Source organism: Ailuropoda melanoleuca, chromosome 4, assembly GCF_002007445.2.
Source record: "Ailuropoda melanoleuca isolate Jingjing chromosome 4, ASM200744v2, whole genome shotgun sequence".
NCBI classification, from domain to species: Eukaryota; Metazoa; Chordata; class Mammalia; order Carnivora; family Ursidae; genus Ailuropoda; species Ailuropoda melanoleuca.
Genome location: NC_048221.1, coordinates 132,572,145 through 132,598,501, shown reverse-complemented (window position 1 = coordinate 132,598,501; position 26,357 = coordinate 132,572,145). Strand labels below are relative to the sequence as shown.

Here is a 26,357-nt window from a genome sequence, read left to right as displayed (position 1 = left end):
TAAATGATGCGTAACCGTGTTACACTGTACAGTGTTTCTCGGGTTGCAGAAGAGTTAGTGGAAGGCACTTCGTTTGTCGCTCACAATTTCCTGGTAGGGATCATCATCCCCATTTTACAGCCGTGGAAACTGAAGTGTAGAAGGGAGTAAAAAGGAGTTTCTGCAATGGCAGCACCGGATGGGGTTGGGAGCGGATCTAAATATTCTGCTCCAGTCCCAGAGGCCTCTTTTCGACTCCAGGTAATGCCATCTGCTGTGATTAAAATCCACCAGGGGTCACATTCCACTCCCAGAAGATTGTAACACTGACCCAGGAGGTAAGACTTCCTTTTTAATGTTTTAACTTTAGCGTGGCCTTCAGCCTTTAACTCTAGAATGGTGTGTACTGAGTAAATATTCACCCAGTGCTGGATGACCGGTGTTTTATTAGCTGAAAGAATGCTCAGCAGAAGGGGCTGGGAAAAGGGTGGCCCAAGATTTGAAAATGGCACCCGGTTCTTGGGCAAGCAAAACTCTGAAAGTCCTTACAGCTGTTGGGGCATCTAGGGGGGTGCCTCCCTCTGGGTGAAAAGCATCAGGACTGATCAGATGATGATTTGCATTCTTGAAAGACTTCTAGAAGCCCAGGCTCTCTCATTCTTGGAGATCCCACTCGACAACCTATCACATGTGAAGCAACTCCATCATTCCATATCATGTATTGTGGGGTTTTCTTTACTTTTGCTACCAAAAAGTTCAAAAGAACTTCTGCAAGTTTGCTTTTGAAATTATTTAGCTATGGGTAACTTAATTTACATTAAGTTCTTTTTTTTCCCCTTCTCGGTCTATTTGGAAATTCATACCAAGTGAGAAAATATAACCCGCACACTGTTTTCTAACGTAAGGAAATGTTCACAAGTGATAAAATTGAACAATTAATGTAGTGGCATATGCCACAACATTACATTTTTTGACAATTAATTAAACATCTACTTTGAGTTTGCAGTTTTTGCTTTGTGTTTTAGAACCAGTATATTTTTTTCAACGTTCCAATTTTTTGTGGAACCCTGAAAAGCTCATAAGGCAGATACTGTATCTATGGAGACTGATAGATAAGACGGCCGAGGCTAATACTTTCCCAACGGAAGGAGCCCCCCAAAGTCCTTGTGGTTATGTCTTCAAAGCTGAAGTCACGAAGAGGAATCATCCCTCATTATGAGCCGTCCTTTGGGTCGAGTGTACACACCTCCCCTGCTCTAGACGCTGTTGGTGGCAGGAAATTCTGCCACTCAGTCAATGGAATAAGCTGGTCCAGGGAGATGACCAAATAATTCAGGAGGCTCTGAATTCTCCATCATGACTTCAGATGGTCCAGTTCTGATCATCGGTTCAGACAGATCTGAAATACCAGGGGGCCAGAGAGGGCGATCGTTGGAAAACTCTTGCAGAGAAGTAAATGGGCCAGAGAAGTGGACTTGCTTAAGTCCAATTGTGGAAGGGGGTCGGAAGGCCACTTGCGTCGTTCGAAAGCCTGTGGTGTGGCAGAGGCTCTGATGAATTTCATGTGGCAGGTCCAACATCTAGTCCAGGGTTAGAGGGAGCATCAACTCCCTTTTACAGACTGACCCTTGGGGCTCAGAAAGGCCAATATCTGCCCACGGACACCCAGAGACAGGAACCCAGTCCTGCCTGATTCCGAGGCTCTGTTCTGTCTTCCTGCCACTGGAATGGAGAGAAGTGCTTACAACTTTTAGAGGAAATGAGCAGCGTGTTTTGAGGTTTGTGCTTGGAATACCAGTAAGCTTAAGGGGATTGTAGGAGCAATGCCTTTTAGGATTTTCCGTTTGCAGAAGCCACAATCCTTTCACAAACAGAATGAAAGAACTGGAGACAGGTAAATTAAGGGCTTAGAAAGAGGCAATCAAGCCTTTGTCTAGAGTAGTGGAGCCAAGAACCCAGTTGGTTAACAAATGCTCACGGAGCACCCACTCTGTGCAGAAGGTCCCGAGGGATGATAACCTCTTGGTCTTGGGCCCTCTGTTGAAGAGAGACACAGAAGCAGATAGAAAGTGCTCTGGCCCACTGAGTCAGAAGCTCAGAATTGGCAAACTTCTCTTCTATTCCTGGCTGTGTGGCCTTAGACAAATGGGTGTACCTCTCTGAGCCTCAGTTAACATTTTGTAAGAGGGAGATGATAACTCTTGCTGAACCCACCTCTCAGGCCTGTCATGTTCCCGAGGATCCTTGCTGAGCTACTGGGTGAGGTCAACCACTGTCCTCTTTATGACTCTCCCGCTCTGCAGGCAAGAGGTACGCTGCTTCTCTGTCCTCAGCACAGTGCCTGGCCAAGGGTAGGCAGGTACTTTGTCGGGCCGGGATGAGTAAAACTGTAAGTCTCTTACATCTTAGCTTAAATAGCCTTTTCTAATGCACGTGGGCTTTACCTGGAGTCTTCCTGCCCTGTTGATACTTTAGATAATAAAGACAGTTTCTTTTCAGGGCACCTGGGTGGCTCAGTCAGACGTCTGCCTTTGGCTCAGGTCCTGATCCCAAGGCCCTGGACTGGAGCCCCACTTAGGGCTCCCTACTCAGCGGGAAGTCAGTCTGCTTCACCCTCTCACCTCCCCACCCCGCCCCCGCTTGCTCATGCTCTCTCTCTCAAATAAATAAATAAAATCTTAAAAAAAAAAGGACATTTCTTTTCAAGGATCCTAACTCTTAGGGCACTGACTGGGAGTCTGTTTATCGATCCACAAGACGCTTCATTAAAGTCAGCTTTGTTTGCAAAACAACTTTAGGGCTTTTTCTGTAACAGCTTCATGAATCCCCCAGCCCTCAACCTGGCAAGGGGGTTTCTCCTTTTTCACAGCTCTATTTTCACAAGTAATACTCTCTTCTGATCCATACCCCCGATTAGGCAAGAGTCCTCTGTAACTCCTGGAACCGCAGCATCCCAACTGTCCGCCCAGAAGGGCCCTTGGGGTTCGGTCTTCCTACTCCCCCATTGGAGAGCAGGGTCTGCAGCAGAGCGGGAAGGGACTTGTTCAAGGTCATGGAACAGAGCCAGTCTTGGAGTTGTGTCTCTTCCCTTAACTCAATGGAAATGACTCTTGTACACATGGAAATGATGCTGGACAGAGCCAGTGGTCCTCTCTGGACACCTTGGGTCACCGAGCTGAGCCCTGAAGGAGCATCATTGTCTGATGGCTTCCCAGCTCCGTCGAGGCTGGTGCGGCACTCTGCTCAGACCTTCCCAAGAGGGATGCTCACGGTGCGTGTGTTCTTGGTCCAGCTCACGGTCGGGGCAGCTGGTGGCTGGAGCGGCCTGCCCTGCTGTGCTGTGCGGTATGTGCGGAGGGACTTTCCTTCTCCCCAGCCATAGACTCATAAGGCCATTGGAGGGGACAGGTGTCCTGGAGGTCAGGGCTGAGAATCTTGGTGGATTGATGGCCACAAGAGTAGTCCCAAATGGCCTGGGCCGCACCTTGATCTGGAACATGGAGGGGTTATTGGCTGCAATCACAGATGAGTCAAATTCCCAGCTGAGCGGGGAGTGCAAAGGCCTGTGACTTCCTTCCTCCTTCATGAAAACAGGCCTGCGGAATGAGGCCCTTGCACTGTAATTATATGTAGGCAGGAAACAAATAGCTAAGACCTGTCTCTAAGTGAGGAAGGAAGGAAAACATCCAGGGCTCTGGGGATCCTTTATCTTCTGCTCTTGAGGCACTGGAAAAATAGGAACCGCTATCAACTTCTAAGCCGTTGCCAGCCCTGGTGAAGGAGGTGTTATCAGGCTTCGTGCACAGGTACAGGACGGTGAGTCACCCATGGCTGCAGCTCTAGGAGAGGGTGTCATGGAGCTGGGACCGAAACACCCTTCTGCCTCATGGCTGTCCCGGCCCGTTTCTCTCCCTCGGCCTTATGTGGCCTGGACACTTTCTCTGATTAGCCCATGGTGGCCGCCGTAAGTTGCACGGGCTGCCCGACCAAGGAGGCCGCAGTCCGGGGGTTTCCTTGTGCGGGGCTCGATTCTGCGTCTGCCTGGAGGAAGGGCACCTTCTCCCCCACACAGAGCCTCTCTGTGCACCGGAGCCTGCGCCCATGGGACCGCGTCCTTTTCTGGTTCACCCCAAGGTACTGAATCGGCCAGTGATGGCCTTATATTAGCTGCGGTCATCGTCACTTCTCTGGGACTCAGTCTTTCCTCTCGAGAATGGGAATCTTACTCCATCGGCGGCAGGCCCCGGGGAAGCAGGGCTGTCTCTCCCAGGCCATGCGCAGAGTAAGGACAAGGGCTGCTGGATGCACTCTTGTATATTTGTACCCTGGCGGGTGGTAAGGCGACACATCCCTTGAATTCTTATTTCCCAGTGGGGGGGGCGGGGCTCATGGTGTTTCCTACTAGTCATTCCAGTTCCGGGGTTGGGTTTTGGTCACTGCAGGCTGTCCCTGCTGGACTGTGTGGGTGAGGAGTAGATGACCTAGGCCTCACCACGGGGCTTCCTGAGAGCACCAGATGGGAGAAAAAGCTGTGTGTGTGGTGTCTCTGGCTTAGACACCGGCCAGGGGACCGAGAGAGAACGGCCAGCCCCTCTTTCCCCCCTGAGTGTGAAACTAAAGAGAGGGACAGAGCCCAGGCCTCAGCCCTGCCCCCACGGCCTCCCTCTCGGTCACCTATGCTGTTGGCACTCCCTGAACGCACCAAGCCTTGTGTGTGCACCATTCCCTTTTGCAAATGTCTTCACTTCCGTTCTTCCTGTTCCTCATCAGGAGGCACCCTCTCTCCTCCGGCAAGCATCCCCGGACCGGACCGGGCCGCAGGAGGTTAGCTGTTCTTCCTCCCACCCTGAAGCCCGTGGCATCTACCACAGTGCTGTGCGCATGGTAGGTGTCCTAGTTATGTTTCTAGAAGTGGCTGAGTGCACGCCTGAGCGGTTCTGACCCTGCTGTGCCATCCCTGGGCTTCGTGACGTTGACTTGCTCCCCCTTCCGCCAGCAGGGCCTAGGCCTGACCGGCTCCCCTTCTCTGCAGGCCCAGGCCCATTAAGCCGCCATCTTCTCTCACCTCATTATCGCCTGGGCCTGGGGAAGCCTCTGGGGATGCAGTGAGCCCCAGAGAGTTCAGAGGTTTCCCCTTGGCCCTCCCCCCAGAAAACAGAAAGCCAGCGCCAGAGGGAGTGTCTTCCTTGTGGTTTGAGAAAGGCCTTCTTTCCCCGAGCTCATTAAACACACCCCAGAGAGCTGTGGGAGCTGGAGCCGATGGCCAAGGCGCCTTCGGGTGGCCACAGGCTTCCCAGAGCCCCCACCTTTATCTCCCCCGGCAGATAAGGACCCAGGCTTGGCTCTGTGCTGAGCACAGGGGAGCAGGAGCCATAAAGCAGGGCGGGGCCGACAGTTTAGGCCTGGGTCCTGGGGAACCAAAGCTTTGAACTCTGCCCTCTGAGGGGAGGAGGCCTTTATGGCCGGGGGCTCTGGTCCTGATGGGACAGCAGGGCCATTAGGGCAGGAATGAGGCCCCTAGCCGGCCCCTTGGCACCCTGACTGCAGGGTGAGACAACAGAGCCCCTGAGGTGGGACCGGCTGCGGAAACAGGGCTCCATGGCTTTATTGACTTGTAAACGACACCATTAAGAGGAAGCCCTCACCTTGGCTGGAAACAGCTGTGTGAGTGGCTGTAAATCTGGCCAGGGCCAGGCCCTCCCTGGGCAGGGGGTGCAGGGGCGGTGCCACGTCCCAGCTGCGCCCCGGGGACTGCGGTTGTGATCCTGCACGGGAGAGGGGCTTATCAGTGGGAACGTGCATGGCTCAAGAGATCTTTCCACAAAAGGGGAGAAGAGCATTCCCAGAAATCTTTGAGTTCTCATTTGCAAAGTCAGCCCAGAGGAGTGGACATTGAGAATCCCAGGACAACAGCAAAACCGTAGGTGTCTGGTGAGGGGAAGGCCGGAGGGTCAAGCCCATCTTGGCCTCCAGGGACAAGTCCATGAGCAGTTCTCACATAAAAAAAATAAGCATAATAATACCTTTCAAAGGGTGGCCCAGGTCATTCAAGGAGGTGATAGAAGCAAGCCTTGCCCATGGAGGCTCTTGAGAAATGAATTTTCTTTCTTCTTTGATTGATAACAAAACAAAATGGAAATTTGGGATCTTGGCTAGTTCTTTGTGTATTTGTGTGTGTGTGTGGGAGTCTGTGTGTTTCCGGGGAGTTAGGTAACATTGCAAAACAAAAGACAGGACTACTAGCTGCCTAAGGACAGGGCCGGTCCGGCCTGCTTCGGTTTTTTTCTTCTTTTTTTCTTTCTTTCTTTCTTTCTTTCTTTCTTTCTTTCTTTCTTTCTTTGCTTAGTTGCTAATAAGGAACTTGGTATTGAATACCAAATGTTTGATTAATAAATACAAGGGGGAAGGAAGGAAGGAGGGAAGGAAGGGAAAGAGGGGGGAGGAAGGGAAAGAGCAGGGGGGAAGGGAGGAGGAAGGAAGGGTAGAGGGAAGGAAGGAAGGGAAAAGGAAGGGAAGGAGGAAAGGAAGGGGAAAGGGAGGGAAGGGAGGAGGGAAAGAACAGAAGGAGGGAAGGAGAGAGGAAGGGAGGGAGAAGGAGGGGAAGGGGAGGAAGGAGGGAGGAAGGGAAAGGGAACAAAGGGAGCAGGGAAGAAGGAAAGAAGGGAAGGAGGGAAATAAGGTCATTTTCTTTTGGATCAAATCTAGTAGCTGGAACCAAGAGGAAAGAAGGAAGTAATATGTGCTGATTTCCCCTGCAAGCCTATACATTGTAAGACTCAGTTCTCACAGCCACCAGGGAGACCCTGAGGGTAATTGCCCAAGTTGTGCCATTTACTTATTAACCAATAAGTAAATTTACGTTATGGGTACGTTATTTACTCAGTGATAAAATACCTTCTGGTTGCCCCTGTTTTCTCCTCTCTGATGGTGAGATTTAAATGAGATAATATGCGTAAAGCTGTGAACACAGTTATTGGCAAACAGTAAATGCTCAACAAATGTTGGCTATTATTATACTTCAGGATGGAGAAGCTGGCTGGGAGCACTTCAGTAACTTGGCTAACTCACAAAGCTGAGAAGTGTCATAGCCCAGATTCCCACTTTGCTTCTAAAGCTCACACTCTGGATTCCTCCAGATTCTGGAACTATTGAAACCCCCTGAGGGGTGGTGCATGGTATCCCCACAGCTGGATGATTTCAAAATGAATTATCCAAGGTAACATCTTTGGAGATAACAGTTTACAGGCCCAGCTCCTGAAAAGTTCATGGGGCCCTGGGGATCCTTATCTCTGCCTGAGGAATACCTTCATGCGTTAATGAGCAAACAAACAAGTAAATAAACAAACACACACAAACAAGATGGGGGCTGAGATGTTAGGCAAACATTTACAGAGTGCTGGCCAGGGCCTGGCCTGAGCTGGGAGCTGCAGAGTCCTACACCCAGATCCCTGTGGCATTGCCTGGAAGACAAAGTCCCCTTTAGAAAGTCCCTGGGGGCGACCTGGGACTCCATACCCCAGAAATGCCTTCTCTCTCTGGGTGTAGTGTCTCGTCTGTGTGAAAAGGACACAGGATGACACATGGCATTTGACATCGTTTGTGATTCCTTAATGATTCACAGTGAAAGAGACCTCAACCCAGGAATTACCAGGGTGCCTCTGTGTCCGAGAGTCCTGGCTGATTTTTGCAGTGGCTTGAGTCTTTTAAATGATTTGGGAGGGGTCAGCAAATGCAGGTAGAGCTCCTACTGCATGAGGCACTGTTCTAAGTGTTTACGAGTACGAACTTATTCAATCCTCACCTCTGTGCCACGAGGAAGTCAGGTTTATTCTCATTCCCCATGAGGAACCAAGGCCCGGACTTTGGAGCATTTGAACCGGGGCAGCCTGGCTCCAGAGTCAGCCACACTTTGCTGTCTCCTCTCAAAACTGATCAAAGCAGAATGGGTTTCAGTTTCCCGAATGACTTTCAATCTTCCAAGGAGGGATGGAATGAAAGAGGTGAAGATGGGGGTTAGAGAAGAAAGAAGGCTAACTCGTAGCAAATGGAGATCTGTTGGAGAGAAAGTGGGCGGGAGGGTCTTGGGATCTTGGCTGTCTTTTTATTCGTGCAAAAAGGAGAATGTCTGGGCACCTGCTCTGGAATTGTCTCTCCAGAACTTACTGTTGCTCCCCAACAACTTCCTGACCATCCATGGAACAATCCTGTGCGCCTCTCCTTGATTCTTGGGGCGTAACTGACACCCAGGGTGCCTGCGAGTCCTGTTGGGGGTCCCAGATGGTCAGAGAAAACTTGGAGGAGAGGCAGGGCTTCTGATCACTCCGCTACCAGAGCCCGGGCCTACCTGCCACATTCCATTCTTCAGGTCTTAAAAGCCTCCTATTCTTTTACAAATCACTGGTTCAGGCCTAAATTATCCAGATAATTGAGCCGCTTGGCCCGTCACTTTGTTGGCATAGACACCATTTATGTGTAATCTGAGAATATTCTATCTGCTGCAGAGTTTCTTCCAAAGGCATTATTTCTAACCTTCTTTAAGAACAAATTTCCTGTTGCCATGGAGATCATTTTTAGGCTAATTTTATCGGGTGCAGCAGCCAGGGCTGGCAGCGGCTCTCACACGTTCTCAAGTTGTCTACTCTGGAGAGTCCTGGGTTGTTTTTGTCCGAGAGGCTCCCCGACCTCAGCGTCCTTTGAACCAGACAAGTCAGGGGATGGGCACATCTTGGTTTTGAATTTTAAAAGCCTTGACCTCATTTGTATGCATTTTTGATTTGTTTTAATGAGAAAACACTTCAAGATGGGCAGCAGGGGGCGGGGGTGGGGGGAGTCTCAGTTTTATAAATACGTGTTTTCCGAAACCTGCCTGTGAACAAACTGTTAAAATGAGAGCTTTCCAAGCTAGAAAAGACTAGAAAATTCAGGAAGCGTAAAAGGCACTTCTTAAGCACCAAACCTGGCCCCCGCTGAGGTGCGTGAGGGGAAGCCGGGGCACAGGACCCGAAATCTGCCTCCCGGAAGTTTGCAATCTGGTGAGAATTGAGTTGCTCAGAGCTGGGAGGGCCCTCAAGGATCATGCCTGTTAATAGGCTCATTTTACAAGTTGGGAAATTAATCCAAACTCTCGGAGCTGGTACTCAGGAGAGTTTAAAACCAAGGTCTCTTGGCTCGCAGTCGCGAGGGATAGAGTTTGTGTAAGCCGGACCACACCGCTCCTGCAGGCGGCCTGCTGTCCTCACTTCTGTGCCTTGGACGTTCAGGTACTGCTCTCTGGAACACACTGTCACCCCTTTGAATGTTTTTTTGCTATCCTTCAAGGTTTGTCTCAAACGTCCCCTTTTCTGGGATTTGAGGACCGCTCTTTTCTGGAGTCTGTGCTCAGCAGCAATCATTCATGTGAGTGCCTTCTTGTCCGGTGGTCCTTGAGTCCCCGAGGATTCTGTGCCATTCATTTCTGCGTTACGGAGTCTAGGACAGGACCTGGTGTGCACTCCAGAGAGCCTCCTAGCACCTTCTACCATGGGGGAACAGAACCGGAGGTCAGCAGTCTGCAACCTCGAAGAGTGCCCTCACCAGAGCAGGTGGGCCACGTGATCTCAGACTACCAGTCTCCAGAACTCTGAGCAATGAATTTCTGCTGTTTGTAAGCCCCCCCCGTCTTGTGGCTTTTGGTGACAGCAGCCTGAACGGACTAGAACAGATTTCATACATTCACACTGTGTCTGGCCGCATAGTAGGTTCTTACATGTTAACTTTTAGGATTATTGATTCGCTCAAACACTCATCCAGTGTTCCCCCCATGGTGGAAGGTGCTAGGGGGCTCTCTGGAGTCCCTTTTAGGAGGGTGCTAATCTGACTCCAGAGGACTCCCGCTCATGGTTCAAGAACGTCCCAAAGGCCCCATGTCCTAATACCAGTACCTTTGGGGGTTAGGATTTCAACACTTGAGTTCTGGGGGGACACAGACAACCAGCCCATGGCAGACTCACTTAAGACTCTCGCTGATCCTGGGAGGCCAGTAGGATGATGACCCTACTTGCAGTGGAGGCAGTGGGGCCCTGCAGAACCACGCAGCTGGAGGGCACTGGAGTCAGGATCTGGGTTCCGGCACCCTTGCTCCAGACCTTTCACCTGGAGCAGCCATTCTGGTTGTCTTTCCAATCGATGCGTCTGTCCCAGGCTGTCAGTATAAACCTCATTTTGTAGCTGAGGAAAAGGACACTGAATGAATGATAAAATGACTCTCCCAAGGTCACACAAGCATCCGGCCATGGAACTGGGATTCGAAGCTGGAAGTCTGGCTTTGAAGCTACTGCTTCTCTCAGTCACCAGACGGTGCTTGAATGTAAGTGTAAAACAACATGGCGGGGACCGTAAATAATTCAGAGGCAGCTTCTCTCGTGAGACTTTCTAATTTTCTCTTATAATCCCTACTTTAAATACTTCAATTCAGAGCTAGTTCCTACTCTATAGGACTGAAAACCCCAAGGCTTTTCTGTTCTTTGTGTGTCTGAGACACATAACAAGCATGGGTGCGGAGTAGGGGGTCAGCTCTCTCCATCAGAGGGAAACGTCCCTACTCCTGAGATGGTGGGCATCTTGATTCTGTTACTGCTATTTAAATAGTACCTCTAGCATGAGATCCCCTAATTTGGAAGTGTTCAAAGGAATAAATGAAAAGGAACCAAATGATCTCCACCGGACAGATGAAGACGCTGTCCCTGGTCTGCTCCACACGCAGGCCTGAGGGATGTGTGACGCTCCCTTAAATTGCCTTTCTTCCTCACTAGAGGGGTAGCAAAGTCCTCTAGCCTGGATGTGGAAGGCTGACTGGAGGGACCATCAGTCTCGGTTTTGCTGCTGATGCCACCCTCTCCCAGGGACTTGGCTCATCCAGGTCAGGCCGGTCACCAGTACACAGCAGTCGCGGTTTCAGAAGGGAGCTGGCTGTCAGGCTCCTCCTGTGAGTGACTCTTACCGTGTGTGTCTGTAGCTGAAAACTAAGGAAATCTCAACATGCCAATGGCCTTGGCCACAAGAGCTTAGAGCTACGTGTCCAACGGGTCTTCCTGGTAAGTCCTTACTTTGTCCTGGTGGTCACAGTCCTGCCATCTGCTCCAGCCTTCAGCTCTGGTTGGGCTCCTCGAAGCCCATTACTGTATTACTTCTAATCATCATGTTCACCATCAGACGTGCCTGTGGTGGGACCCTATCTAGTGAGAGCCCACCAGTCCTTCTTGACCAAATGTGCCTGATCCACGCTCTTGCATTGCATGGCTGGTTTGGAGGAACCGTTGTAGGCCCAGCCGAGCCAGGAGACGGCCAGTGGTCATGATGATAGGTTATCAGGGCATTGCTGCAGACCACACAGACAGCTGCCCAGAATTTCACTGCTCTCTGCTTTGCTCCCTAATCAGTCACCATGACCTCCCCCCAGCTGTTCTGACATTCCATTCTCAAGGCCTAAGGAATGCTCAGTGGCCAAGCTAGATGTTAGATTCTTAGGACATGAAATGAAAACGGGATCTAGAGGGCAGAGTCTTGTCTGAGGCAGGACTGGCATTAGGGAGGAAGGGAGGGCAGGGACAGTGTGGGAGGAGGGGGGATGGTCTGAAGGGGGCCATCTTGAAGCCAAAGGACAAAGGAAGCAAATGGGTAGAGGCAGCTACTTGTAATAGTCAGGGACTCTGAACTAGTCTTTTTTTCCTTTTTCACTCTTTCAGGACCCCGACTTGGTAGGCATTCGTGTTCCCAGTTCACAGGCGAGTAAAGTGAGGTGCAGGCCGACGGGCACCTGGCTAGAAGTAGCAGGACTGGCTACGTCTGGTTCCAAAGCCCGGCTTCAATCCACTCCACAGCCCCATCAGAATCAGCCCTTAAACAAGGTTCACATTCTGAGTCGCTCATTATACAGGGAAAGAGCTTCTGAGGCCTGTTGAGGTTGATTTGCATAATTCATTTTTAGAACATTAATTAGCCGGGATGTGTAATAGTTCTCGTGCCAATTTGTGTTTCAATTTCAAATGCAAATACAAATTAGCAAATGTTATTCCTGTGGCACCTTAAGGATGAAACATTTGCTGCTTGTAGTGAGTATTAATCTTTACATTTCTGAAACTATGACTGATAGAAGCAATAATATCTTCTAATTTGTAGGATTGGGGAAAAAAAAATCCAGTCTGGTGGGGGGTGGGTAAGAGGTAATTTTTTTTAGCAGAAGAAAATAGCATGTTAGACATCCATCCATCCATCCATCCATCCATCCATCCTTGCGTTCATCCATCCATCCGTTAAATACCATTGAGCATGAACTAAGCGTCAGACTTTGTGGTAAGAGACAGAGGGGACGCCAGAGAGCTTGCACACGTAGTGGGAGAACGTTTTTGTCACTATACAAGCACACTATATTGGGACAGGCTTTAGAGTAGAGCTAAACTTCCAGGTGGTGGAACAGAAGCCTGGAAGTGCCCAGGAGTGGTTCCCAAGGGTACGGGACAACGAATCTTAAAGTGCCAGTGGGAGAGCCAGGTAAAAGGGATTGTCAGTGGTGGCAGCGAGACCACCATGAGGGAAGAACTTCGTGTGAGATCTGGCGTGCTTGAGCAACTTCAGGCCGTGCTGCCCAGCTGGGACGTAGGGGCACTTGTAGGTGTGATAGCAGGGCAGGTGCTGGGCAGCCTTGTCCGCGGGCTGTGTAGTTTGGAATTCCCTCTGCAGACCTTTGAGAGCCATTGGTGGAAGGAGCTGGTCAGAATGACATTTCAGAAAGCTCACTCTGGGGAATGTTTGTGGGAAAGCGACTGTAGACAAGCCATTAAGAGACCATTGGAACAACCCTTTGGAAGAGACACGTTGACCATGGCAGTGGCAGAGGAAGTGGAGAGGAGGGGACATCATAAAGAGAAATTTCGGGAAGATCGTTACCGGGGAGGTGATCTGGGCTTAAGGGCATATGCTGCAAATCCAGCTGCTCTCTTTCCATCCTGGCTCTGACCTTGGGCGGGTCCCACAGGGCTCTCTGCTTACCACCTTACTGCCCTGGAAAATATACCGAGTCCGAGCAAATCTGAAAGGAAGTGAAGCTTCGGTATCATGTGAAGGACGGTGTGCTGGGGAGATTGCTGAGAGAATGTTGTGCTTTTATCGGATAACAGCTATTTAGTCATTGAAATGTCATCATGGGTGAGGCCACCTTTCCCTGTGGACTCTAAAGTTAGTGATGAGATTCTCCACAGACGGTGATTACCTGCCTTCTAAGAGTACGCATCAGAATTTATAACCTTTGAATAAGTCTGTGGAAAGCCAGACCGGAATATATGTTACTCATATGTCGCAGTGAGTAGTGGCGTTTGACAAGCCGATGTCACATTCCTGTGGGAATTTTGGTAGGAACGACCCTCAAGAGATGAGTCCTTGAGTGGACCCGATGCAGATGACTTCAACTTGAACCTGCAAGTATTTGGCTCCCATTTCATTTTTCTTAAAGTGATGGGAAGGGCTGAGGGTTCTGATCAGAGCTTCTCTTGGACTCAGTTTACCCGACTGACTAAGGAGGTGAGGTGGAATGGCTTCTTGAAGGTCTGGTTCTGCTCTTTCTATAGTGTTTTTAAGAGTCATTGCCTGTGAATAGGCTGAATCTATCAGCCCCTAGTTACTTAGTACGATATCATGATGGTCATTTTGCATTCCAGGGTTTCCTCACAGAGAGGACAGAGTGCTTCTGCAGAGAACGTTTCCCAGGGGATTTGATGCATCTAGATTCTGACCGTTATCTAAGGTCATCTCAACTGACTTGTTCTAAATTTCAGAATCCCACTCATTCCCACTCAATGTCATATGCTCATCCCGGCAAGGCCGGGAATTCAATCACTACTGTGATTCTGCAACTTGTAGACATAAATTTTGGGTCTGACTCTAACCTGTGTCCACCCGGAGGATATGAGAAATTGGAGATTCTTTTAGGGCTGACACAGAGGTTTTCCAGTTTTCAGACTGTACCTTAAGCTAAGTATTAAAGTCCCATAAGCTTCTCTTCCAGTAAACTCTCCAGTGGAGTCGGAGAAAGCCCCTCTCCATCGTGCCATTGCTCATAATCATTCTGTCCAATGCCACCAGTGACTTCCTCTCTGAAAAGGTTGCTTTCAATAGCCATGTCATCACAGACAATCACAGATAATAACTTAAGTAACTTGTCCTCGCACAGCTACTGGTTGCCATCTACTAGTACTTTCTAGAAAGTCATCTACTCCCGTGCCGTTTTACCAAATATCCAGATAACGAATTCCAGGTTGCTGGTTTGGAGAGTTGGTGGAGTCTATGACTGTTTGTGGCACCGATCTGCTGGTGTGGCTGCTGGTCCTGTGGCAAAAGCATTGCTTTTAGAAAGTCAGGAGCCCACGGTCATTAACAACACGGGATCTTGAGAGGCCACCGTCATGCCTGTTGCTGTACTGTTCCTCTAGAGTCAGAACCCTCGGGGCCACGTCACCAGGAGGGCTGCCATGTTGCTGTCATGCTCACGGGCATGGTCCTGCTGGCATGTCCCTTACCTCCCGGTTATTGCCAATGGAGCCATGTTACCTGAGCAGAAACCCCGGAGCCCACGTCTGTCTGCCTCTTCCCTTGCTATTGCTAGAAGCAAAAGTAGGAAAAACAAAGTGGCTTCTCTCTTCTCCCTGCCTTTCAATCTCCTGGCAGCGCCTCTCATTGGCAGAACCAAATCCGAAGCCATCTGGCAAGGGAATCTGGGCTTGCATATAGTTTCCAGGCTTCCAGCCTCCTGCAATTCAGAACAGAGGGGAAAAAAGTGGGAATGAAGCTGTTAGCAATCAGTAAAATGGTTGGTGCATATATTATCACCAGACAAGGGACGAGGCACAATATCGAACTGAAACAAATCGAACCTCCTTGGCAACAATGGCCCCAACTCCTTCCTTTCTGTATCCATGCAACGTAACTTCTCAGCTTCTTTCATTAAGAAGTGGGGTCTAGTTCCCCACCTTTTGAATCGAGGCTTGCTTTGTGATTTGCTTCAGTCAATGAACTATAGCAGAAGTGATAGTGTGCCCGCTCTGAGCCCAAGCCTCAAAAGGCTCTGTGTGCTTTCAGTTACTATCCTTGAATCCCGTCTCCACCGTGAGAAGCAGCCCAGGTTAGTTGGTTGGGGGTTAGACTGCATGAGCAGAGATAAGTTGTGTCCACGGAGGCCTCTCTAGACCAGTTAGCCCTTAGTCAACCGGGCAGCTAACCATCGGCATGGGAGGGAACTCAGCTAAAAACAACGAGTCGCAGCCCCTCAGACAGTTCTAGACTTGTGATTTTGAGTCACTGAGTTTTGGATGGTTTGTTATGCAATAAGAGTTAACCAGTACATCTGCTCCTGAGAGTGCGGAATCTAGCAAAGATATGACGCACATGCGTGGAACGGAAGCGAACAGTAGAACATCAGTGAGTTGTGCACTGTGCCCATCTGAAAGATTTTCAAGGGGTGGGCCGATTCCGTGGACTGATTTTTCATGGAGTCTTCCAGGAAGAGATGACACTTGAACGGGGCATTGAAAAATAAGCAACGTTTCAGTCATCCCCAGGGCAGCCAAATATTTAAAACAATGGTCATGCCAACTGAACACAATTGAATACAAAGATGTCCGGCACAATGAGTGACAATTTTGAAGTCACCACTACCTTCTCTTTCACTAAATAAATATTCTTTGTTTGGCCTGTAACGGAATCCTGTCCCTATATCTATATAATTAGACATATTAACACACGTGTCTATATTGTAAAAGAAGGTAATTCGCTGTAAATATTTTTCTAACTAGAACCCTAATGTATAAGCATTGAAGAAAATTTGGAATTTATAGAGAAGAAAAATTTCTTACCCAAGCTGTACTCCGATAAGCAGATATAGTCACCGTTCATTGCTTTCGCGAACGTCTCTCCAGTCTTTTAAAACACATTATTTGCAAAGCTGGTATTAAGTGGTAGGTGTAATTCTGTGTGGCTTTTTTCACTTTTTCTCTTAAAATAAATATTTTCTCATCTATTACATTGGCTTAAAAAGGTGATTTTAAGTGACTTCATACATTTCATCTTCTGAAAGTACCATTATTTATTTCATTCCCCCCATTTTGCTGGGCATTCATATTGTTTACTATTTGGCGCTATTCTAAGCAGCTCCGTGAGACCCACCATTCTGTATAAAACACATGATGATTATTTCCTTAAGATCGCTTGCTAGAGGCCAAGTGTCTTAAAGCGACTTGGTTTGTATTGACAAATGTCTTCTTTTCCCAGAGAGGGTGTCCTAACTTTTTCTCCTTTACAAATGAAAGATAACTGCTCATTCCATTGTCTCTTTCCTGGGTGGAGTATCATCTTGCATGTACCTTTTTGCTAGTTTAATGAAGTCAAATTGATAACCCATTGTTGCTTTAATTAACATTTCCTTGAGTTTGAGAGTGATCGGACATTTTTCAGGCAGTTATTGGCTCTTTGTTTCCCCCTTCCCGAGAACTGACTGTTCATGGTCGAGGGAATTGATATTGACATCAAAGCCCTTTTGTGGTTGTCCAGCTGCTCCTCGCCTCCCATGAGATATGGGCTGTGCAGTAGGAAAGCTGTCACCTCCTATAAAAATGTCTATAGGATGGGCTGCCACACATGGCCATGGCTGCAGCTGTCACCTGGGTGGCACTGCCAGGGATCTGAGATACACAGTCCTTCCGACAGGATGACACGGGATCTCAAACCTGAGACACCGCTGTGTGCGGTTGCCTCCAGGGTCCTGCACTCGATGGCACGTCTGCCCTGGGGGTTGCATGCTCCACTCGGTAGAAGCACGTCGAGAGCTTTCAGTGTCCCAGGGATACAAGGACCTGCTGGGGCCAAGAGGGAAGTAGGCGCCATAAGGCTGTGCTGCTTGGGTGGTTTTCAGGGTGACTGAGGGCTGCTTGGCCCGAACTGTCCCCTTTCATCTCGGCCTCCTTGGTGTGAGATGCTGAAGGCTCTGGGAGAGAGCTTTCGAGCCTCATTACCCACCCAGAGTACCATGCAATTCCTCAGTAAGCCACCTGTTATTGTCAAAAGAAAACCCAGATTATTCTGTACTTCCTGGAGGCGATACATGCATTATGGGCCAGACAGCTAGAGCGCATGGTCATGTGAGTGATGAAGGTCACACAGAAACTTGGTTTTTTGCTGTTCTGTACCCTATGGCATTTGGGACTCCCTTTTATCACAGCATTTATCACTCTGTGGTGTAATTATACATTTACTCAAATGCTTCTGCCTCTCGAGGTGGAGTTCTGCACGGGAACGGACAGCATCTTATTAATTCCTGTGTCTCCACTGCTCCGCAAGGGCGCTGCACTTAGTAGCTGCTCAGTAAATGTTTGCTGAATTAAGGGAATGTTATCACTTGGACTGTGAGCAAAAGAAAACCTTATAAAACTGTGTATGGGTAAGTTATTTGCTAACAAAGTTCTTACAAGCTGGTAGTGATGGAAGAGAGTTCTGGGGCTATGACAGCTGCAGACCCTCTGCCTGGTGCCCTTTCCCGGGCACGTGCTCCTTGGCCAAAGGGGCCGTGACAGTGTTTGGCGGTGGGAGAAGGAGACGGGATGAACCGATTCTTGCCCAACCCTTAAACCAAGAATTTTTTAAAATCTGGTGCGGTGGGATGCTGATGCAAAAGATAGGTTGAAGCCCTTAGCCCCAGGACCTCCGAGTGTGGCCCTGTTTGGAAACGGAGTCACTACAGATGTCATTGGGGACGTCGAGGCCTCTATTCCATAGATGACTGGTATCTTCATGAGAAGAGGGAAGTGTGGCCACAGAAACACGCAGGGAAGGTGGCCACGGAAGATGGAGGTAGAGATTGGAGGGAGAGCTGGGACTAGCAGAAGCCAGAGGGGCAAGGAAGGGTCCTTGACTAGAGAGTTCGGAGAGAACGTGGCTAGCCAACACCTTGGGTTCGACTTCTGGCCCTCAGAACTAAGACAGCAATTTCTGCTGTTTTCAAGCCACAAGTACACAGTTTGTGGGACTTGGTTCGGCAGCCTCCGGAGGCTAACACCCGCAGTGTGGTCCGGCCCCCACTCCTGAGGCAGCAAAGGCCACGTGAACAGCCGCACACGGAAGCACGCGCACTGACACTCGTCCCCAGCACTGACCTAGTTTCTGAGAAGTGATCAATAAACCCCGGGCAAGTCTGTAGCCTGCAACTCGTCTGCATCCCCCCTGGCGTTGCATTTTCCCTCCCCTGTGTGGGCTAGCCCGAGAGCGGGTTTTTAAGCCGGAGCTTTATTTCTCTCATCCAACCAAGGCTGTGGGAGTCTGGAACTGTCCCTGCTGCGTGGTTTTGGGTAGCTCACTGCGGGGATCTTCTTGGGCTCCTGGAAATCAGAGGTCCCAGCCTTGCCTCTTGGGGCAGAAACACAGCCAGCTGTCCTTCCGAAGGGGATGACTTTGATAGTGGACCAGAGGCGGCATCCTAAAAAGGAAGGGAGCTGGAATCTGATGTCCTGCTCCTGGATCCCATACTGTTCCTCAACATGGAACTTTGGACAAATCACTCCTCTCTGGACCTCAGGCTCTCCAGGGACACAACTGGTCGCAATCAGGGCCCATTCCGCCTTCTAGTGGCTGGGTCCCCACGGGAGACAGTCCGCCCAGTGTGTCTAGGCAGGGCAGGAATACCTGGGCCCAGGTGCAGAGGCCTGAGAGAGGGGGGAGCAGAGCATCTGGTCTCACACAGGAATAGCGATAAAGGAAAGAAAGCAGGTACTTGATTTCTTAGAGAAATTTCTTCTGCTTGAAGGATGCGCTGAGGATCAGAAGACTTGGCTTGAGTTCTAATTTGAATAGCATCAGGCAGTGCAGCCTGGCGGTAACACCCTCCACCTCTCTGAGCCTTGTCGTGCTCACCTGGGAAACCCAGGGGACAGTGAACGCCCAGCAGGGCCGTGGCGAATCCAGATGAGACCCGGGCATGAGCGTGCCTGGCAACGCTGAAGCCATTAGGGGCCAGGGTGGGTCGTGCCTCCGTGTTTTCTTCTCCTCCGTGTCCCCTGCCCCCGGCAGCAGAGCCTCTAATGGCTTCGGCATCTCCACGGTCCATTTCCTGGAGGGCGTGAATTATTTAGTGGATGAGCACATCTGCCAGCCGGCCGAGGGCGCCGCCTCCGTGCGTGCCCGCGGGAGCAGGCTGCCAGTTGGCCCGACCTGGGCCCGCTCCCTGCTCTCTGGAGGCTGCATCGCCCCCGTGGTGACCCCCAGGACGGGGACGTCACACTGCCTGCTGGGGCTGTCCCCAGGCTTCCTTTGCTGGCCTGGCCAGCTGCCCTCCAAGCCGTGGGTCCCTCTCTTAGAAGGAAGTTTGGCCTCTTAATGGCCATGAATAATCGATGAGCTCTTAGGGAAGGGGTTCTGATGAGAAACACTCCTCCCCATTAGTGACCCTGGCATAACCCCTCCAATGCCCCCTCTGCACCCCTTCCCTGCCCCCGCGCTCAGCCTCTATGAGCAGGTTTTTCTCTGAGTGTGGATGGGAGGGGGAGGGGGGGTTCTGAGAGCAGCCGGGCTGCTCCCCCCATGAAGGAGAGGCCAGAGGGGGCTGTCCACCCACCTGAGGACAGTGCAGGACAGTCACCCCCAAGGAAATGTGTTCATCTGCCTGCAGTTGTTCCTGGCCTTGGGGGCAGGGCAGGCTGACCCGTACGTGGAATGGGCTCTTTTGAGGATTTTAGGAAGCTGTGAAGGCTGGTCCCGCGAGCTGCACGCATGCTCAGACACTTGGCAAACCATCTTGGTTGGTCCCCAGGGAGTCCCTGGCCTCCCTGCTAGTGTCCGCTCAGACTGGGGTGAACCCAGGCTCTGAATTCAGCTGGCTGTCCGTCTGCCAGGAACAGTTCCCTCTCTCCAGCCTCTCCCCGCCTCTGCCTCCACCCTTCAAGTGCCTTTTCGGGCCCCCAAGGTGAACTCAAGTCCGGGCCCTCTGGCCTTGCCTTCTCTGGCACTTGTCATGCTCACTCTTACGGTGTCTTGGTGTCGTTGGTCTTCTCCATGAGGACAGAACCACTCTTCCCTCCATGGCATCTCCGTGTTCAGCACCATGCTTGGCACACAGTGGGGACTCCACGAATGCTGAATGGGTAAGTCATGTCACCTTTCAGACTATAGGACTCATGGAAGGACTGATGGGACTCCACTTCCCAAGACGTAAGTAGGTTATAAACAGGATTTCTATTTACCCTATAATTATTTAGGTTTTTAGGAATGCCCTTATATTTCCTCTGGCCTCCTAAGCTTGGAGGCTTATGGATCAGAACTGACTTGTAGGATCCTAACCCCAAGATGGAGACAGCAAAAAGATCCCCGTCAAGTCACTTACCAGTTGGGTGATTCTGGATTTTTGTTTTTTGTTTTTTGTTTTTTTTAGAGACAAAGAGAGTATACGCATGAGTGGAGGAGGAGGGGCAGCGGGAGAGAGAATCTTAAGCAGGCTCCACGCCCACATGGAGTCCAATGCAAGGTTCAGTCTCACGACTCTGATATCATGATCTGAGCTGAAATCAAGAGTCAGATGCTTAACCAACTGAGCCACCCAGGTGCCCCGATTCTGGCTTTTCTACAGGAGCAAGAGAACAGAGGTGCTAGACATAACCTTTAACAATCAGGGCAGGGTTAAATCATGGATAGAGAAGACTAAAGAAGTTTTTCAGGTGGATTTATAATTTACCAAAGATTTGGGGCAGCAGCTTAAGGTTTAACTGCCCTGGGGGCAGAGTAGGGGACAGGAATGAGAAAGGGGGTCTCTCCTTGTTAAACACCTACCATGACTGAAGGGCGGTGCTGGGCACTTTATTTATCAAGTTATTCATTTCTCATATGGCCCCAGTATTAAGTACTTTTAATATTTAATATTTGTTTAGAGAAGATGAAACTGAGGCTCAGAGTGGTCACATAGCCTGCCTGAGTTCACACAGGTCACAGGCAGGAGTGGGGCAGGGGTCCTGTCTTAGCAGGTGGTATGTGCCGAGCACGTGCACGTCTTTTGAAAGGTCTTAGCCACAGGCTTACATGGTGGTCCCCTTTGGGTAGGTGAGGAGGGTGACGCTCACAAAAGTGAACTGACTTAGTCAAGGTCATGTGTCCGGAGAATGCCTAGATGGCTGAGAGGCAACATGGCGGCAGGGCTGATGGTGCAATGGAATCCCAACCCAGCTCTCCCTTGACCTGTGAGGGCCTGAGGGCAGCTTAGTTGGGGCTGGGGCGGGAGAGATTGGGAGGTGTCCTTGCTAAAGAGCTAATGTGCTGGGGAGCAAAGTGTGATCAAAGTAACGTCTCCTGTAGGAACAACATTTTTGAATCTCAAAGCATTTTGTATCCACTATCTCCTTCATCCCGCAAACAGCCCTACCGCGTAGGCCCTATGATGCCCATTTTGCAGGTGAAGCAACTGAGGTTCCACAACTTTGTGTGACTTGCTTGGGATCACACTGCCAGAGGGGTGTGGAGCCAGGATCCCCATCTACCCGGCTTCCCATTGTTTGCACTCAAGGTCAATCCTGGACCGTCCAGGTCAGCAACCTTGGTTGTCCTTTGATTTCCAGCTGGCATCGTGCACATTTTTCCCAGGTGGTGGGGCTGCCACTTCTCTTTGTGAACTTGGCTGACAAAGGAGAACTCTTCTCCAGCAAACTCAGAGACTTGCTGGGAGCCCAGCAAAGGAGACACCGATTTCCTCTGGGGTCACAAGGAGCCAGTGGGACCACAGCTGCTTGCTCCAGGTCTGGATAATGGTATCTGGAAACATCTCGTCTGCTCCCTGCATCACACCAGGGCCTGGCGTCAGCCAGTCACTGAGAGGGAAACACGTTCAAGTCACTCGTCCCTCACACAGTCTGTCAGCCACCTTGCAACCCAGTTTAACAACTGCACAGACGGGATTTGTTTCCGACCCGTCTTTTCTCACTTTCTTTCTGCTGCTTAACCTAACAGGAGTAAGTGTGGAAAGAAGTGACCTATGGATTCTTTTACCTTTTTTTTTTTTTTAAGATTTTATTTATTTATTCGACAGAGATAGAGACAGCCAGCGAGAGAGGGAACACAAGCAGGGGGAGTGGGAGAGGAAGAAGCAGGCTCATAGCAGAAGAGCCTGATGTGGGGCTCGATCCCATAACGCTGGGATCATGCCCTGAGCCAAAGGCAGATGCTTAAACGCTGTGCCACCCAGGCGCCCCTTTTTTACCTTTTGATTCATTCTTTTCTTGAGTTGCCAATGAGAATCTGCTTTTGGTATGAATAAAAGGTGTGTCACAGAGGCTTGGAAGCCTACAAAGGTAGGAGGTTGACTGGTGAGACCACAGAACACACAGAGCCGTGCACCAAATGAGAAACTGAGGCACAGACCTTTGCCCAAAGTCCCATGAGTAGCAAGGGAAGGAAGTGGGGAGGGAGCGTTTGGGCTTGTCATGTTCTCGTCGGTGGCACCGCGCCCTTGCTGCCTGATGCTGTGTTGGCCCAGCCCGTATCTACTTCCTTCCCTCTCTGAGTCCTCTTCCCTGCCTCGGGTCAGGATTTCATCAGCTCTTGCTGTTGCCGCTTGCATACTGGTCTCCGGTCTCCTCAGCCTACCCACCACCTGGCCTCCAGAAGGCCCCTCCCAAGCCACAGCATGACCCGACCACCCTCCTGCTGAAACCCTCCACCATCCCCTACTTGACCAGGAATACACTTCCAGGTGGGGCGTTGGAAGCTTGTCATGTTCTCCTTGGTGGCACTGCGCCCTTGCTGCTTGATGCCGTGTTGGCCCCTGCTGGCCTTCCCAGCCCTAAAATAGCAGCTAACATTTGCAAGATTAATGGACTTCAGGAAAGATTTCACATATGTTAACCCGGCAGCTTGTCACACTTCCTGTTTTCTAGCCAATCGGTCTAGACCCTGCTCTCTGACAGTCTTTCATGTGTTCCAGACTTGTGGCATTCCTTCCTGAGCTTTCTCCTACCTAGAATATATTTTTCCCCTATTCATAGATATTTTTTTTCCTTCAGTGCCCTTCCTAAAAAACCACCTCCCCCAGGAAGTACTCTATGATCTCTCTGGCAGATCAGAATCCACCCTTGAATTTCCACAGAACAACACAATGGCGAGTTTTGGAGGTAAGGATCTGTGTTGAAGTCATCACTATCTTCCTCAAGATTCAGAAAAGTTTACTTAAACGAAAACACCCACTAAATGACAAGGAATTAATTACTCTCAAACAATCGATACTATTGTCTTCTGAATGAAAGCCAGTTGGGTTGAATTATTATTATTAGCCCAAGACTATAAAATACAATGGAAAGAAAGGGACTGCTTTCTGGAAAAAAGAGGACAGCAGAGATGCTCACTCAGGTGTATCCCTGGTGAAGCATAGGGGAGGTGTGCACCCACTCTCTGTTTGAACCAAGGGTTACCGGGGGCAGGGCCCAGGCTCCACACTCTATGGGGCCAGCCCTGCCTCTCCCCCAAGAACCTCCCAGAATACCCATTAGCCCACGTTGCTCCCCCATTCAATCGCTCCCCCATTCAATCCAGGGCTCCTCTGCAGCAGCAGAGGGTCACTGGGATCATAATAAGGAGACTAGAAATAATACCCTTGCCAAAGGGTAGCCGTGTGTTACGGGTGTTGTGTTTCTGCTTCTGTGTGATCTGTTCTTTGTCCCTTTCTGGTGAATCACGGAGATGGTCCTTGACCTATCTTTGGTGTCTTATGTGCCAGAGATGACAATGGCTAAAAGGTAGAGAAAGCGGGAAAGAAGAGGAAAGTTGAAGGGTGTGGGAAGGGTTTGCACACATATGCGTGTGCATGCATGTGTGCTCACGTGTGCGTGCACACACACTCCAGACCAACACTCGGCAGTCACCTGTTGGCTGTCTTGGGAGGTCACACTGCCAGGCGGGTGCAGGGGAAACAAACCACTGAAGAGAAGCCTGAACGCAAGGCTGGGCTGCTGGGGCTTCGTGCCCAGCACAGCGGGCTCCTCGGACTTTGGAGTTCAAGAGTGAGACTTAGGCAAGCCACTCCCTGGACGCAGACCCCTTCAAGGAGCGGGGCTCCAGGCAGGTCTCCGTGCCTTGGACTGTCAGGCTCAGTGTGTCGGTCTATTGGCTCCTCTCACTTCTGCCGGGTTTGAGGAGCTGGTCTCCATATCCTGGCTTCCTGTGTCATGGGGACACCTGGGAGGAGACTCTGAGCCCCTGCACGCAGAAACACGAAAAGCGAAGCCTCCAGAAAAGCATTCTGTCCTTGTCAGGCCCGCAGGTCTTGTGCGAGCCTCTGCTCTGAACTGTGCGCAGGAGGCGGTTGGTGTGGGGGGTGCCGGTGGTGTTTGTGCGGTTGCGACGTGGGGACGCTTCTCCCTCTGTCGTCACAGAGCTACTTCATTCAGGTCCCTGCTGTGTTGTTGCCTCCTCAGAGACCCTCCCTGACCCCCCAACTCCAGGAGCCCCTCTCACCTTATTTTATCTTAAACTATATAAAGATACTATCTCCGTAATTGACACCTTCAGCATCAGAATGAACATGTCCTGACGTCAGAAGTCCTCTTGTCTTGTTCCTAGGTGGGTCCCCACAATCTACAGCAGGACCTGGACAGGCCTGGCCTACCCGAGAGGGCTTAGAGGGCCCAGGGCCCCTGGTGGCATGTGGGAGGATCCTGGGGATCAGTCGTCCCGCCTGTAAAATGGGAATTTGGATTACTGCCCTGCCCTCCTCACGGGCAATCTGCAGATTGGTCTGGAGAGAACGTACGAGATCTGGCGCACTGGCTTCACAGGTAAGGGCTGGTGGTGGCAGAGTAATGCCAGCCAGACCTCCGTCTCAGCCTGGCTCCACCACTCAGTGGCTGGGTGATGCACAGCCCCGTGGCCTCAGATGTAAAAGGGGCATGATAAACATCACAGTCACGTCTGACAAGGTGGTGGCCCGCACTTATTCCAGCACACTCTGTCTGCAGAAACTGCATGCGTGTACGTATGTGCATTCATACCACCCTCCCAGCACCACAGTGAATCCATAGCTATTACCTTTCCATTTGACAAATGGGGAAACTGAGTCACAGAGAGGTGAAGTAACTCGATGCACAGCTAGGGAGAGGTGGGCTGGGATTCAGACTGGGCGTCCAGCTAAGCATGGCTCTGTCTCACGTGGGCTTGGGGTAGGTGAAAGGAGAAAGGCACGGAGTCCCCGAGCTCTGATGGGGTTCATAAATCTGGTTGCTTTTCTGCTGCTGGTTGCTGGGGAGATAGGGCTCATTTGAGAAAAGTGTGGACCCCTAAAGGCATGGCTAGTGACCCGACTTCCCAAATTATGTTCTGTCTTCTCTCAAATCATTTTTCACACTGATATCTTTCTTTACAGCTTTGGGAAAATTGTAACTCTTTGGAAACAGATGGATCGAAAAATCGAGCGTCTCCTTCAACCCGGTCTCTTCCACATGGCATTTGAAGACCCATGTTGCCTGGCCTGTTGCGTGCACGGGGCAGTCATTATGAACTCCACGGGTCTGCAGACACGGCTTTCTTCAGAAAAGTGCAGTAGGATGGGTGTTCTGTTCCCCCCTCATTGCTTCCCCCGCTCACCCTTGGAGAGGGGTCTTTGGCGGGGTAACTCACCAGTATGATTCAATGAAAAGGGTTCAATATTAGCAAAAATATGAATTCTAGATGTTTCTCTCTGGAGGGTCTGGAAGATTGGAGACTACTTTCAGGACTGGGACAAGGCAAGTGAGGCGACTGAGGCACACCTAGGTACTAGCTCTACTGAGAATGATGCCCCCTTGAATTTGTGCCCTTTGTGCCTTGCTGGTCTCACCCTAGCTTCTGGCCACAGGCTCCAACGCACGCTGGTGAGGAGAAGCTGTGGTTACATCTCAGGTTGGAGCCGACACTGAAGATCTTTGTGGCCCTGACTTCAGAGAGATCGAGAGGGGGTGCTCGGCCAGGGACAAGAGACTGTGTCTGCCCAGACCATCGGGTGACTCTGTGGCCAGGGCCCTGTGTGTATGTGAGACTCTGGGCTCTGTGGGTTTGGGATCAGCCAATAAATCTTCCTGGTGATGTTCTGTCTACATCCCTTTCAGACTTTGCAGGACACCACGGAAGGGTCACAAATGGAAAATGAAACAAAATTAAATAAAGTGACATGAAATTTAAAAAATTCCAGGCCACGTTTGGCCCTCTGCAGTGGTCGCCGGGGCTCCATGCAGACCAGATGCTGCTGTGGGGTTGGGGTCTTCAAACCCCGCTCCTTGGAGCATCGTTTGGGGACTTCATGAGAGCCCCTCAGTGGGGAGGGGACGAGAGAGAGGAAGAGAAGGCAACACTTTGGGCTC

General features: G+C 50.5%; 1 long non-coding RNA gene across 1 annotated transcript; it reads left to right on the top strand.

The window, feature by feature from the left end:
- LOC117802056 lies at positions 1-26,157 on the top strand. The gene is made up of 4 exons (XR_004625086.1): positions 1-317; positions 23,034-23,141; positions 24,586-24,800; positions 25,385-26,157. It is a non-coding gene; the product is annotated as an uncharacterized LOC117802056 (long non-coding RNA).
- The last annotated feature ends 200 nt before the right edge of the window (positions 26,158-26,357 follow it).